Source organism: Hemicordylus capensis, chromosome 1 (assembly GCF_027244095.1).
Source record: "Hemicordylus capensis ecotype Gifberg chromosome 1, rHemCap1.1.pri, whole genome shotgun sequence".
Taxonomy (NCBI): Eukaryota; Metazoa; Chordata; class Lepidosauria; order Squamata; family Cordylidae; genus Hemicordylus; species Hemicordylus capensis.
Genome location: NC_069657.1, coordinates 51,426,937 through 51,439,384, shown reverse-complemented (window position 1 = coordinate 51,439,384; position 12,448 = coordinate 51,426,937). Strand labels below are relative to the sequence as shown.

Below are 12,448 nucleotides of genomic sequence, written 5' to 3'. Positions count from 1 at the left end.
ACCTATGCTCCTTACTTCCCTCCATTGTGAAAACTCTCCATTTATCCCTTCCCTCTGTTTCCTGTCTTTCAACCAATTAGCAATCCACACATGGACTTGTCCCCTTATCTCATGACCGCTAAGTTTCCTCAGGAGTCTTTGATTAGGAACTTTGTCAAAAGATTTTTGGAAGTCCAGGTATACTATGTCAACTGGATCACCTTTATCCATATACTTGTTGACACTCTCAAAGAACTCCAAAAGGTTTGTGAGGCAAGATTTACCTTTGCAGAAGCCATGCTGGTTCACTCCCAGCAGGGCCTGTTCTTCTATGTACTTTACAATTTTATCCTTGTGGATGCTTTCCATCAATTTGCCTGGAACAGACGTTAAGCTAACCGGCCTGTAATTTCCCGGATCGCCCCTGTATCCCTTTTTGAAAATCGGTGTTACATTTGCTACTTTCCAGTCCTCTGGTACAGAGCCCTATTTCAGGGATAAGTTATATATTTTAGCAAGGAGGCCAGCAATTTCACATTTGAGTTCTTTGAGGACTCTTGGATGGATGCTGTCTGGCTCTGGCAATTTGTTAGTTTTCCATTTTTCCAGACCGTTTTGAACATCATCTCTTGTCACTTCTATCTGACTCAGTTCTTTAGCCTCCATCCTTAAAAAGCCTGGTTCAGGAACAGGTATATGCTCAGTATCCTCTGCCATGAAGACGGACACAAAGAACTCATTTAGCTTCTCTGCAATAATCCCTTTCTTAATAATCCCTTTCACTCCCTCCTTAATAAGCCCTTTCACAACAAATATTTATATACTGCTTTTCAACAAAAGTTCACAAAGCAATTTACATAGATATAAATAAATCAATAAAATGGCTCCCTGTCCCCCAAAGGGCTCACAATCTTAAAAAGAAATATAAGGTATTCACCAGCGACAGCCACTGGAGGGATGCTTTGCTGGGGATGGATAGGGCCAATTCCTCTCCCCCGCTAAATAAAGAGAATCACCATTTTTTTAAAGGTGCCTCTTTGCTCAGTTAGCAGGGGCGACATGGATGACATGGAGCCATTAATGTGTACTCACCTGGTAGGTTTGTTCAACCAGCTGTGAATCCACCTAACAGTAGCATCATCTAGCCCAAGGATTCTCAACGTTGAGTCCCCACATGGTATTGGACTTCAATTCCCATAATCCTCAGCCCCAGTGGCCATTGATTGGGGATTACCCCTGCTCCTGCTAACTGGGCAAAGAGGCACTTTTTACCGTGGTGATTCTCTTTATTTAGCAGGAGGAGAGTAACTGGCCCTATCCACCCCCAGCACAGTACTTCCAGTGACTGTTGCTGGTGTGTGTCTTATGTTTCTTTTTAGAATGTGAGCCCTTTGGGGACAGGGTTCCATCTTATTTGTTTGTTATTTCTCTTTGTAAACCGCCCTGAGCCATTTTTGGAAGGGCGGTATAGAAATAATAATAATAATAATAATAATAATAATAATAATAATAATAATAATAGAGTTGAAGTCCAATAACATCTGTGGACCCAACATTGAGAATCCCTGATCTAGCTCACATTTTATCAACTTGTCAACAAGGATGTCGTGGAAGTGTTTTACTGTAGGTGGCTCTAACTCACATTTAAACCACTGGGACTTAAATTTGCCAAATTCTGACTAGATTCTGCTCTATATTTGCATGTAATTTTGTAGTTTGCTTATAGCCTGCCAGTTCATGATGTTGTCAACCTGCTCAGTGCAGATTACTCAGTGTTGAACTGATTTCCCATCTCAATCTACACAGGTCATGGAAAATTTCAAGTACAAAGAAACTACAGCTCAAGGCCCTAGTGTTTTATTATTATTAAGTCTACATCTAAAAGTGAGTTATTTCCAAAATTTCTTGATTGGCTGGTTCATTCTGCTATTAACAAAATAAATCCACACAGAATCAAGCTATTCAAGATGTATAGCACAGCTATCACAGATAACAAGAGAATTAAATCCAATCTCTGGGCATGAATACATTGTAAGCATTTTTCCCAAACCGAATTGGTTCTGACAAGAATAATGGTTGCACCTTATCTTCTTTCCCCTACATGATTCCACAGTTGTACAGCTATGCTAGAGGTGATGTTATTAATTGTGGTTGACAAGTGCGAGTAGAACATCCCTTCTTGTAGTCTCATTATTGTTTTCTAAAAAAGCAAATAAAAATATTTTAGTTCTTTGCATTTTGCAATAGCTGCATTGTTCACTTTAGGAGATGTCTTGAAAACTGCATAGTCTGTAAAAGGTAGCCAGATAAATTATGTATTGTTGTTATCTCATCAATTATCAAGCCTTGGTCGCCATTACACTTTACCGCTTAGCATCAAAAGGAAATTGAGGCAATTAGCTCTAGGCTGTAGCAATCCTAGCAGTAATCACTGATCTTTACATTCTGCAGAATGAGGTAGTCAACTGGCAGATTTTAGACTGTACCATTTCAGATTGTAGTCATCTTTTTGAACAGCCCCCCAAATGTTTGTTTGTTTTTTTAAACCCTCCTTGCATGTATAAACTAGCACATCAGGGAGAAGCTACCCTTTTTTCAGATGTGCTAGTTTACAACATGTGGAGAAGTTGTTTTGCATGGGAAGCACTTAAAAATGTGACTCTCCCACCTGAAATCTGAAGTGATAGTCCAACATTCTACCACTTTGTGCCATGTAATATTATCCATATATAATCCATAAAACAGCTTTAGTTTAAGATGTGATTGAAGAAGTGTACAATTTTCATTCATGCTCAAAAAGTATGGAAATTGCAAGTTAAGGTGAGCATCTTAACTTCTGCGCCATATAAGCAGTAAATACTTTGTAAAGTTGTTGATTGTAAGATACTGTTACTTTAAGGCAAGCTCTCTGCCTGCTTAATAGTTGTTAAAAGCTACGAGGGGATTGTTGCTAGTAAGTAAGTTAGTCTGCAACTATATATAGGGCAGATTACTTGAAACAGACCTAGACCAGAAGTCAGCCTCAGATAATTTGAGTTTAACCTATATAATATTTTAAATGGAAACACAATAATCAATATTCCTTCATTAAATCCTGTAGTATCCTGCTGTCTTGTGGGATCATAACTCATATATGAGTCTTGTATATTATGGCAGCTTTACAAATGAGGCTTCATGCAACCATACTTTGCCTTGATCTCAGGGAGGCTCCTCTTTAGGGTCAAACGGGGCCAGGCCCTCCCAAGAAAGAAAGAAAGAAAGAAAGAAAGAAAGAAAGAAAGAAAGAAAGAAAGAAAGAAAGAAAGAAATTAAATAAAATATATTTAATTGCATTAAATCAATTAAACAAAGACTTCTGTGTGACTTAATCACTGCTGACCAATGTTCCCTGCAATAGGGATTCCAAGATGTTGTTGACTACAGCTCCCATCATCCCCATCTGAATGGCCTTTGGCTGGGGATGATGGGAATTATAGTCAGCAATGTCTGAGAAGAACCCCTTTTACAGGGAACATTGCTGCTGACTATTTAATCCTAGTTTTATTTTGGTTTTTTCATTGCATCTCTCATGTTTGAATCATGAGTCTAGGCTCTTGCTGGCAGAGGAAGGCTCCTGCAGATTACAGATCACATGACAAGGTTTCCTTGCTCCAGTCTTATCAATACATGGAGGGCCAAACTGGCTTCTCTTGTCTTGGCCCCCTTTGGGCAGGAAAAGTCCCATGGAAATTGCTGAGTTCGCAAATATGTCAATAGGAATTTTCAGCCAATCACATAAGGCACAATGGCATAAAGTAATCTTGGGCAGGGCCAGCCCCTCGGATACGACTTTTTAAAGGTGCCATTCACACACACCCCAGCAGCACCCAAACATAAGAACATAAGAACAGACCTGCTGGATCAGGCTCAAGGCCTATCTAGTCCAGCATCCTGTTTCGCACAGTGGCCCACCAGATGCCGCTGGAAGCCACAGACAGGAGTTGAGGGCGTGCCCTCTCTCCTGCCATTGCTCCCCTGCAACTGGTACTCAGAGGCACACCCTTGAGGCTGGAGGTGGCCCACAGCCCTCTGACTAGTAGCCATTGATAGACCTCTCCTCCATGAAGTCATCCAAACCCCTCTTAAAGCCATCCAGGTTGTTGGCCGTCACCACATCCTGTGGCAGAGAGTTCCACAAGTGGATCACGCATTGTGTGAAAAAGTACTTCCGTTTGTTGGCCCTAGACCTCCTGGCAATCAATTTCATGGAGTGACCCCTGGTTCTAGTGTTGTGTGAGAGGGAAAAGAATCTCTCTCTCTCCACTTTCTCCACACCACACATGATTTTATAGACCTCTATCATGTCACCCCACAGTCGTCTTTTTTCTAAACTAAAAAGCCCCAGGTGTTGTAGTCTTGCCTCGTAAGAAAGGTGCTTTAGGCCCCTGATCATCTTGGTTGCCCTCTTCTGTACCTTCTCCAGTTCAACAATGTCCTTTTTAAGATGTGGTGACCAGAATTGTACGCAGTACTCCAAGTGTGGTCGCACCATAGTTTTGTATAAGGGCATTATAATGTTAGCCGTTTTATTTTCAATCCCCTTCCTAATGATCCCTAGCATGGAATTTGCCTTTTTCACAGCTGCTGCACATGGAGTTGACACTTTCAACAAGCTGTCCACCACAACCCCAAAATCCATCTCCTGGTCCGTCACCGACAGCTCGGATCCCATCAGCATATACTTGAAGTTGGGGTTTTTCATCCCAATGTGCATCACTTTACACTTGCTAACATTGAACCGCATCTGCCATTTTGTCGCCCACTCCCCCAGTTTGGAGAGATCCTTTTGGAGCTGCTCACAATCCGTTTGGGATTTCACTACCCGGAAGAGTTTGGTATCATCTGCAAATTTGGCCACATCGCTGCTTACCCCTGCTTCTAGATCATTTATGAATAAATAAAAAAGCACCGGTCCCAGTACAGATCCCTGGGGGACCCCACATCTTACTTCCCTCCATTGTGAAAACTCTCCATTTATACCTACCCTCTGTTTCCTGTCCTTCAACCAGTTAGCAATCCACACATGTACTTGTCCCTTTATCCCATGACAGCTAAGTTTCCTCAGGAATCTTTGATGAGGAACTTTGTCAAAAGCTTTTTGGAAGTCCAGGTAGACTATGTCAACTGGATCACCTTTATCCACATACTTGTTGACACTCTCAAAGAAGTCCAAAGGGTTGGTGAGGCAAGATTTACCTTTGCAGAAGCCATGCTGGCTCACTCCCAGCAGGGCCTGTTCTTCTAGGTGCTTTACAATTTTATCCTTGAGGATGCTTTCCATCAATTTGCCTGGAACGGACGTTAGGCTAACCGGCCTGTAATTTCCTGGATCGCCCCTGGATCCCTTTTTGAAAATCGGTGTTACATTTGCTACTCTCCAGTCCTCTGGTATAGAGCCCTATTTCAGGGATAAGTTAAATATTTTAGCAAGGAGGTCGGCAATTTCACATTTGAGTTCTTTGAGGACTCTTGGATGGATGCCATCCAGCCCTGGTGATTTGTTAGCTTTCAGTTTTTCCAGACAGTTTAGAACATCATCCCTTGTCACTTCTATCAGACTCAGCTGTCTAGCCTCCATCCCTAAAAAGCCTGGTTCAGGAACAGGTATATGCTCAGTATCCTCTGCCGTGAAGACAGACGCAAAGAACTCATTCAGCTTCTCTGCAACCTCCATATCCTCCTTAATAATCCCTTTCACTCCCTCATTGTCTAATGGCCCAACAGCCTCCCTGGCAGGTTTTCTGCTTCTGATGTACTTAAAGAAGTTTTTGTTATTCCCCTTGATACTTTTGGCTTAATGTTCCTCAAACTCTTTTTGCCTCCCTTATTGTCACCTTGCATTTCTTTTGCCAGAGTTTGTGTTCCTTTCTGTTCTTTTCGTTTGGACAGGCCTTCCAATTTCGGAAGGAAGTCTTCTTCCCTTTTATGGCTTCCCTGACGGTACCTGTTAGCCATGCTGGCATCCTCCTGGATTTAGTGGTACCTTTCCTCCTTTTGGGTATACAGTCTAACTGGGCTTCTAGTATTGTGGTTTTGAGTAAACGCCATGCACTCTGGAGCCAAGTGACTCTCCTGATTTTCCCCCTCAGCTTTCTTTTCACCATACTCCTCATTTTGGAGAAGTTTCCTCTTTTGAAATTTAAAATGTCTGTTTGACATCCTTGGTGATTCTCTCCCCGCATGTATGCTGAATTTGATGGCACTGTGGTCACTGTTCCCTAAAGGGTCGATGACACTGACATCACGCACCAGGTCCTGGGTGTCACTCAGAATTAGATCCAAGGTCGCCTTCTCTCTGGTCAGTTCCATGACCAACTGTTCTAAGGCACAGTCATTTAGCATATCTAGAAATTTGACCTCTTTGTCCTGACCTGAATGTGAATTTACCCAGTCTATGTGTGGGTAGTTGAAATCACCCATAATTACAGCCCTGCCTTTCCTTGATGCCTCCCTGATTTCCTCCTGCAACTCCCAGTCACTGTCGGCATTTTGATCCGGAGGGCGATAGCATGTCCCCAGTAGCACGATTCCTTTCCGGCCTTGTATAGTCACCCACAGGGTTTCTGTGGAGGACTCCAGTCCACCTAGGTTTTCTAGCTTGTTAGATTCTATCCCTTCTTTAACATACAGTGCTACCCCTCCTCCAAGGCGCCCCTCCCTATCCTTCCTATAGAGTTTATACCCAGGGATAACAGTGTCCCACCGGTTCTCACTGTTCCACCATGTTTCTGTTATGCCCACTATGTCTATTTCTGCATTAGCAACCAAGCACTCCAGCTCACCGATCTTGGCTCGGAGGCTTCTGGCATTGGCATACAAGCACCTATACACTGAATCTTTCCCCTGATGTATGCTATTCCTTTGACTCTTTGACCTGCTGGCACAGCCTCCCATCTGCTCTTTATGCAGTTCTGCTCCGTCCCCATCTGTTTTATTTGAATTCTTTGCAGCCTCACACTTTAAAGGATGGCTTTTGCCAAACGGGATACTGCCCAGCTCCCATCGGCTGTTCCCCATGTGTCATTTTAAAAGCTGCTCTGCAACCTTTTTGATTTTAAGCGCCAGCAGTCTGGTTCCATCTTGGTTCAAGTGCAGCCCGTCCCTTTTGTACAGGCCTTGCTTGCCCCAAAATGTGTCCGAATGCCTAACAAATCTAAACCCCTCCTCCTGGCACCAACGTCTCATCCACACATTGAAACCCCTCAGCTCTGCCTGTCTCACTGTACTTGCACATGGAACAGGCAGCATTTCTGAGAATGCTACCTTGGGGGTCCTGGATTTCAAAATGCTACCTATCAGCCTAAATTTGGCTTCCAGGACCTCCCAACTGCATTTCCCCACATCGTTGGTGCCGACGTGCACCACGACAGCTGTCTCCTCCCCAGCACTGCCTAGGAGCCTGTCTAGACGCTGCGTAATGTCCGCAACCTTCGCACCAGGCAGGAAAGTCACCGTGCGGTCAACACGAGGGTCACAAACCCATCTCTCTATCCCCCTAATGATTGAATCACCAACTACAAGAAGGCCCCCCACCCCCCAGAGGAGTATCCCCTGTGCAAGAGGATATGGGCTCATCATCCATGGAAGGGGTCCCTTCTAAAGGAACATTTCCCTCTTCCTCAGACCGATGTCCTCCTCGCCCAAGACCTTCATTCTTCCTGACAGCAGAGGAGCTACCAGCCCTGGAGTGGGATGCCTCTATCACATCCCTGAAGGTCTCATCCACATGCCTCTCTGTCTCCCTGAGCTTCTCCAGATCCGCCACCTTGGTCTCAAGGGAACGGATTTGTTCCCTGAGAGCCAGGAGCTCCTTGCACCGAGCACACACCCATGACTTCTGCCCATGGGGCAAATAGTCATACATGTGGCACTCTGTGCAATACACTGGGAAGTGCCCCTTCCCCTGCTGACCTTCTATCTCCATACTGTTTTAGTTGGCTCTTTACAGTATTTAGGGAGCTTATTGTCTGTTTATTAGATAGTTTATTAGGATAGGTCTCAGCTGTAATGGTTAGCTATTTAACTGTCCAAACAGCCTTTCCCAAGAATATGAGGGATACGAGGGAGGGATATGTACTTACGTTCTCTTCTCCACCATGCTCCTTGTGATCCTTGTGATCGCGGGGGCTTGTTCCAGGCTCCTCCGCACACTTCCCGCTAAACTCCTGCAAAACTCCTATGTCCTGTTTGCTATCCTTGTTCGCTATGCTCTGTTCGCTATGCTCTCAGGCCTACACCTCATATGTAGAGTAGGCTTCCTACTGTCACACAGGATGTGAGTCAAAGGAAGGAATGTGGGGCCCCTCCCAGCCCTAGCTGACTCCACCCCCACTACTAAGTAAACACTGCCTTTAGGTAACCCTAAGAACTCCTAGCCCTGTTATATGTTCACCCTAACAAGTAACCCTAACAAGTAACACACACAGAGATAGAGAGACTAAGACCTACCCCTTAGAGAGAAACAGCCCCTGCAAAACTCCCCTCTTGGTTTGTTTGAAGTGGAAAAGGCTAGATGTTTAGAAGGGCTTGCTCAGCTTCTCAGCTGTGTCTGCTCTTCCCAGAGTTGCCTTCCAACAAACCAGAACAAACTGGTTTGTAGACCAGCAGAATGGTCCAAATTCAGACCGCCACATGAACCACTAGGTACAGTGAGGGAAATAAGTATTTGATCCCCTGCTGATTTTGTCCGTTTGCCCTCTGACACAGAAATGACCAGGCTATAATTGGAATGGTAGGTTTATTGTAGCTGTGAGAGACAGAACAACAACAAACAAACCCTCAAAAGCCCAGTGCCCAAAAGTCAGCGATGGGTTTGCATTGTAGTGAGGGAAATAAGTATTCAATCCCTTCACAAAAGATGTCTTAGTACTTGGTGGCAAAACCCTTGTTGGCAATCACAGAGGTCAGACGTTTCTTGTAGTTGGCCACCAGGTTTGCACACAACCCAGGAGGGATGTTGTCCCACTCCTCTTTGCAGATCCTCTCCAAGTCAGAAAGGTTTCGAGGCTGATGTTTGGCAACCCGAACCTTCAGCTCCCTCCACAGATTTTCGATGGGATTAAGGTCTGGAGACTGGCTGGGCCACTCCAGGACCTTCATGTGCTTCTTCTTGAGCCACTCCTTTGTTGCCTTGGCTGTGTGTTTTGGGTCATTGTCATGCTGGAATATCCATCCACGACCCATTCTCAATGCCCTGGCTGAGGGAAGGAGGTGCTCACCCAAGATCTGACGGTACACGGTCCCGTCCATCGTCCCTTCGATGCAGTGAAGGTGTCCTGTCCCCTTAGCAGAAAAACACCCCCAAAGCATAATGTGTCCACCTCCATGTTTGACGGTGGGGATGGTGTTCTTGGGCTCATAGGCAGCATTCCTCCTCCTCCACACACGGCGAGTTGAGTTGATGCCAAAGAGCTCGATTTTGGTCTCATCTGACCACAACACTTTCGCCCAGTTCTCCTCTGGATCATTCAGATGTGCATTGGCAAACTGCAGACGGGCCTGTACATGTGCTGCCTTGAGCAGGGGGACCTTGCGGGCACTGCAAGATTTCAGTCCTTCACGGCGTAGTGTGTTACCAATTGTTTTCTTGGTGACTATGGTTCCAGCTGCCCTGAGATCATTGACAAGTTCCCCCCGTGTAGTTCTGGGCTGCTTTGTCACTGTTCTCATGATCATTGCAACTCCACGAGGTGAGATCTTGCATGGAGCCCCAGACCAAGGGAGATTGACAGTTATTTTGTGTTTCTTCCATTTGCGATTTATCGTGCCAACTGTAGTCACCTTCTCACCAAGCTGCTTGGCGATAGTCTTGTAGCCCAGTCCAGCCTTGTGCAGGTCTACAACCTTGTCCCTGACATCCTTCGACAGCTCTTTGGTCTTGGGCATGGTGGTGAGTTTGGAAGCTGAGTGATTGCTTGCTTCTATGGACAGGTGTCTTTTATACAGGTACTGTAACAAGCTGGGATTAGGAGCACTCCCTTACAGAGGGTGTTCCTCATCTCAGCTCGTTACCTGCATATAGTGAAAAGACACCTGGGAGCCTGAAATCTTGTTGGTTGATAGGGGATCGAATACTTATTTCCCTCACTACAATGCAAATCCATTGCTGACTTTTGGGCACTGGGCTTTTGAGGGTTTGTTTGTTGTTATTCTGTCTCTCACAGCTACAATAAACCTACCATTTCAATTATAGCAGGGGATCAAATACTTATTTCCCTCAGTGTAATAAATAGTATTTATACTACCTTGGAGTGTTAAAGTACTTCATGATAAAATTTCATAAAAGTACTATAAAGCAGGTTAGCTGAGGCAATGGAGTTAAGCAATATCAGTTGGCTACATTCTAAGTTCATGCAGTGTTCTAAGTTCATGCAGTGGTTATCCAACAGTGTGTACCCCCCCCCCCGTGTTGTAGTGGCGTAAGATAAAAACACAAAGACAAAAGATTATATTCAGTGGCACATTTAATATAGACCATGTAAATACTGTTGTAGGGGGGTGACAACAAACTCAAATTGGCCACACCAACTTCACCAGCCACCACTGCTTGGTCTGTCGGCTGGGGAATAGGGGTGTGCGTGAACCTAAAAGCATGGTTCAGTTTGAATTTGGACCGAATTCAAACCAAACTGGCTGTACCCGAACCGGTTCAGTCGAACCGACCAGCCAGCCTGCTGCTTTTGACCAAAACAATTCAGCAGTTTGAAGGGCTATAATTGTACAGGGAAATCTGGTGAGGATTCCCCTTTACAAGTAAAGGGGGTGGGGGAATCCTCCAAAGGGCACTGGAGAGGCGGCCAGAGAAGTAATTTTAAGTGCTTACTGGCCTGGAACAGCTGCCAGTGCTTCTGCTCGCACCCCTAATTGTGCAGCAATCCCCCTTTAGCAAGCCGCCCACACAGCAGCGGCACAGTTTCAGCCTCCGCAGATCCGCAGCTTGCGGACCATATGGGTGGCTTGCTAAACAGGGATCACTGTGTGGTAGGGCTGCACTAGGGGGGCAAGCGGCAATGCCAGCTGCTGCGCCAGGCCGATAAGCACTTTAAACTACTTCTCTTGCCACCGCTCATCCACTACCACCCTTTCAATGCTGAACTGGTCTACCCGAACTGGGCTTGGTTCAATTTGATCGCGGATCAAACCACCTCCAGTTCGCTATCAAGCCACCAAACTGGCCTGGTTTGAGGTGAGCTGGTTCAGCATCAGTTTGTGCACACCCCTACTGGGGAAGGATGCATCCATCCAAGCAGGGATTCCACAGTTGCAGCTTCCCCAATCACTTCCTAGAGTTGTCCCTGATCAATTTACAAGGCATAGTGCTTCCCCAAAAGGCCATCTCCTCATTTCAGCTACTGTATATAGGCACTCTTGTGCCTGTGTGTAATATAGGTTAGTTCTAAGCATAATTGGAGGATAGAAAGTTTGTGAGTTTCCAAGCATCTGGTTGGCCACTGTACGAGACAGAATGCTGAATTTTATATATCGTTTGCCTGATCCAGCAGGTCTCCTGAGGCAGCTGCTTCAGGTTTAGGCTATGACACGTGGCGTGGACGGAGGCCAGTGATGCATCAGCATCTGACATCAGACAAAGAGAGCAATTAGCCACGCCCACTGCATCTGATGTCAGATGCAGGGAATGGTTTGGCTCCTAAACGGGGGGGGTAAACGGGGCCACACAGACCCATTTGGGAGCTAAACCACGCCCCCCACATCTGACGTCAGATGCAGGGGGTGTCTGGGACATGAGGCTCAGCCCCTGGGGGGGGAGCCCAGGTTCTTTGAACCCATTTGCTCAATGTTGGCTCCGCCCCGGATGGTTCCACCTCCAAGTGGCAGAACAAAGGCACAAAGTTTAAAATAGACAGCAATCCCTTGCCAGTACCCCAATAACCAACCAGCCTCCACTACTCACCAACATTCCCACATTTTGCCCATGTGGTGCTTAGTGCTAGTCCATAGAGGCAAGCTGGGAGTGAACTTTGCTAATCATTTTTGTGCATCATGTAACCTAAACATTAAAATAAAATCACGGCAGTCATGTACAGCTTGAAAGGTTTTGTTTTTGCCCTTTTCCCATATGGTCAGGGTCAGCACACTGAGTGTGCGGATTAAGAAGGAGTAACTGAATACATGCTCAACAGTTAATTTGAACTGAAAGACACTCATTCTGAAAATTGATTCAAGTTGGAAAATGGCAACCAAAAGCATTTGCATTTTTGAATCATTATATTGTCAAACCTGTCAAAGCTAAATGTACATCCATTTCAATTACTTACATCTCAATAGTTCCCCCCACCCCCGCCCACCACTTTGTTATGGTATTCTTAGCAGATTCTTTTCCAAGCTGCTAAGGTAAATACATTCTCAACAACTGTTTAAGATCTTCTTTGACACTGAAATTGTAGAGGTGGTTTTAGTAATTCTCTGGTGA

General features: G+C 45.2%; 1 long non-coding RNA gene across 4 annotated transcripts in view; it reads right to left on the bottom strand.

Annotated features, from left to right (window-relative positions):
- Nucleotides 1-1,820: 1,820 nt before the first annotated feature.
- LOC128343470 (uncharacterized) overlaps nucleotides 1,821-12,448 on the bottom strand; it is a 29,044-nt gene continuing 18,416 nt past the window's right edge. For all 4 annotated transcript variants that reach the window (XR_008315553.1, XR_008315556.1, XR_008315552.1 and 1 more), the window contains one exon: nucleotides 1,821-2,179. This is a non-coding gene — a long non-coding RNA (uncharacterized LOC128343470). The remainder of the gene's footprint in view (nucleotides 2,180-12,448) is intronic.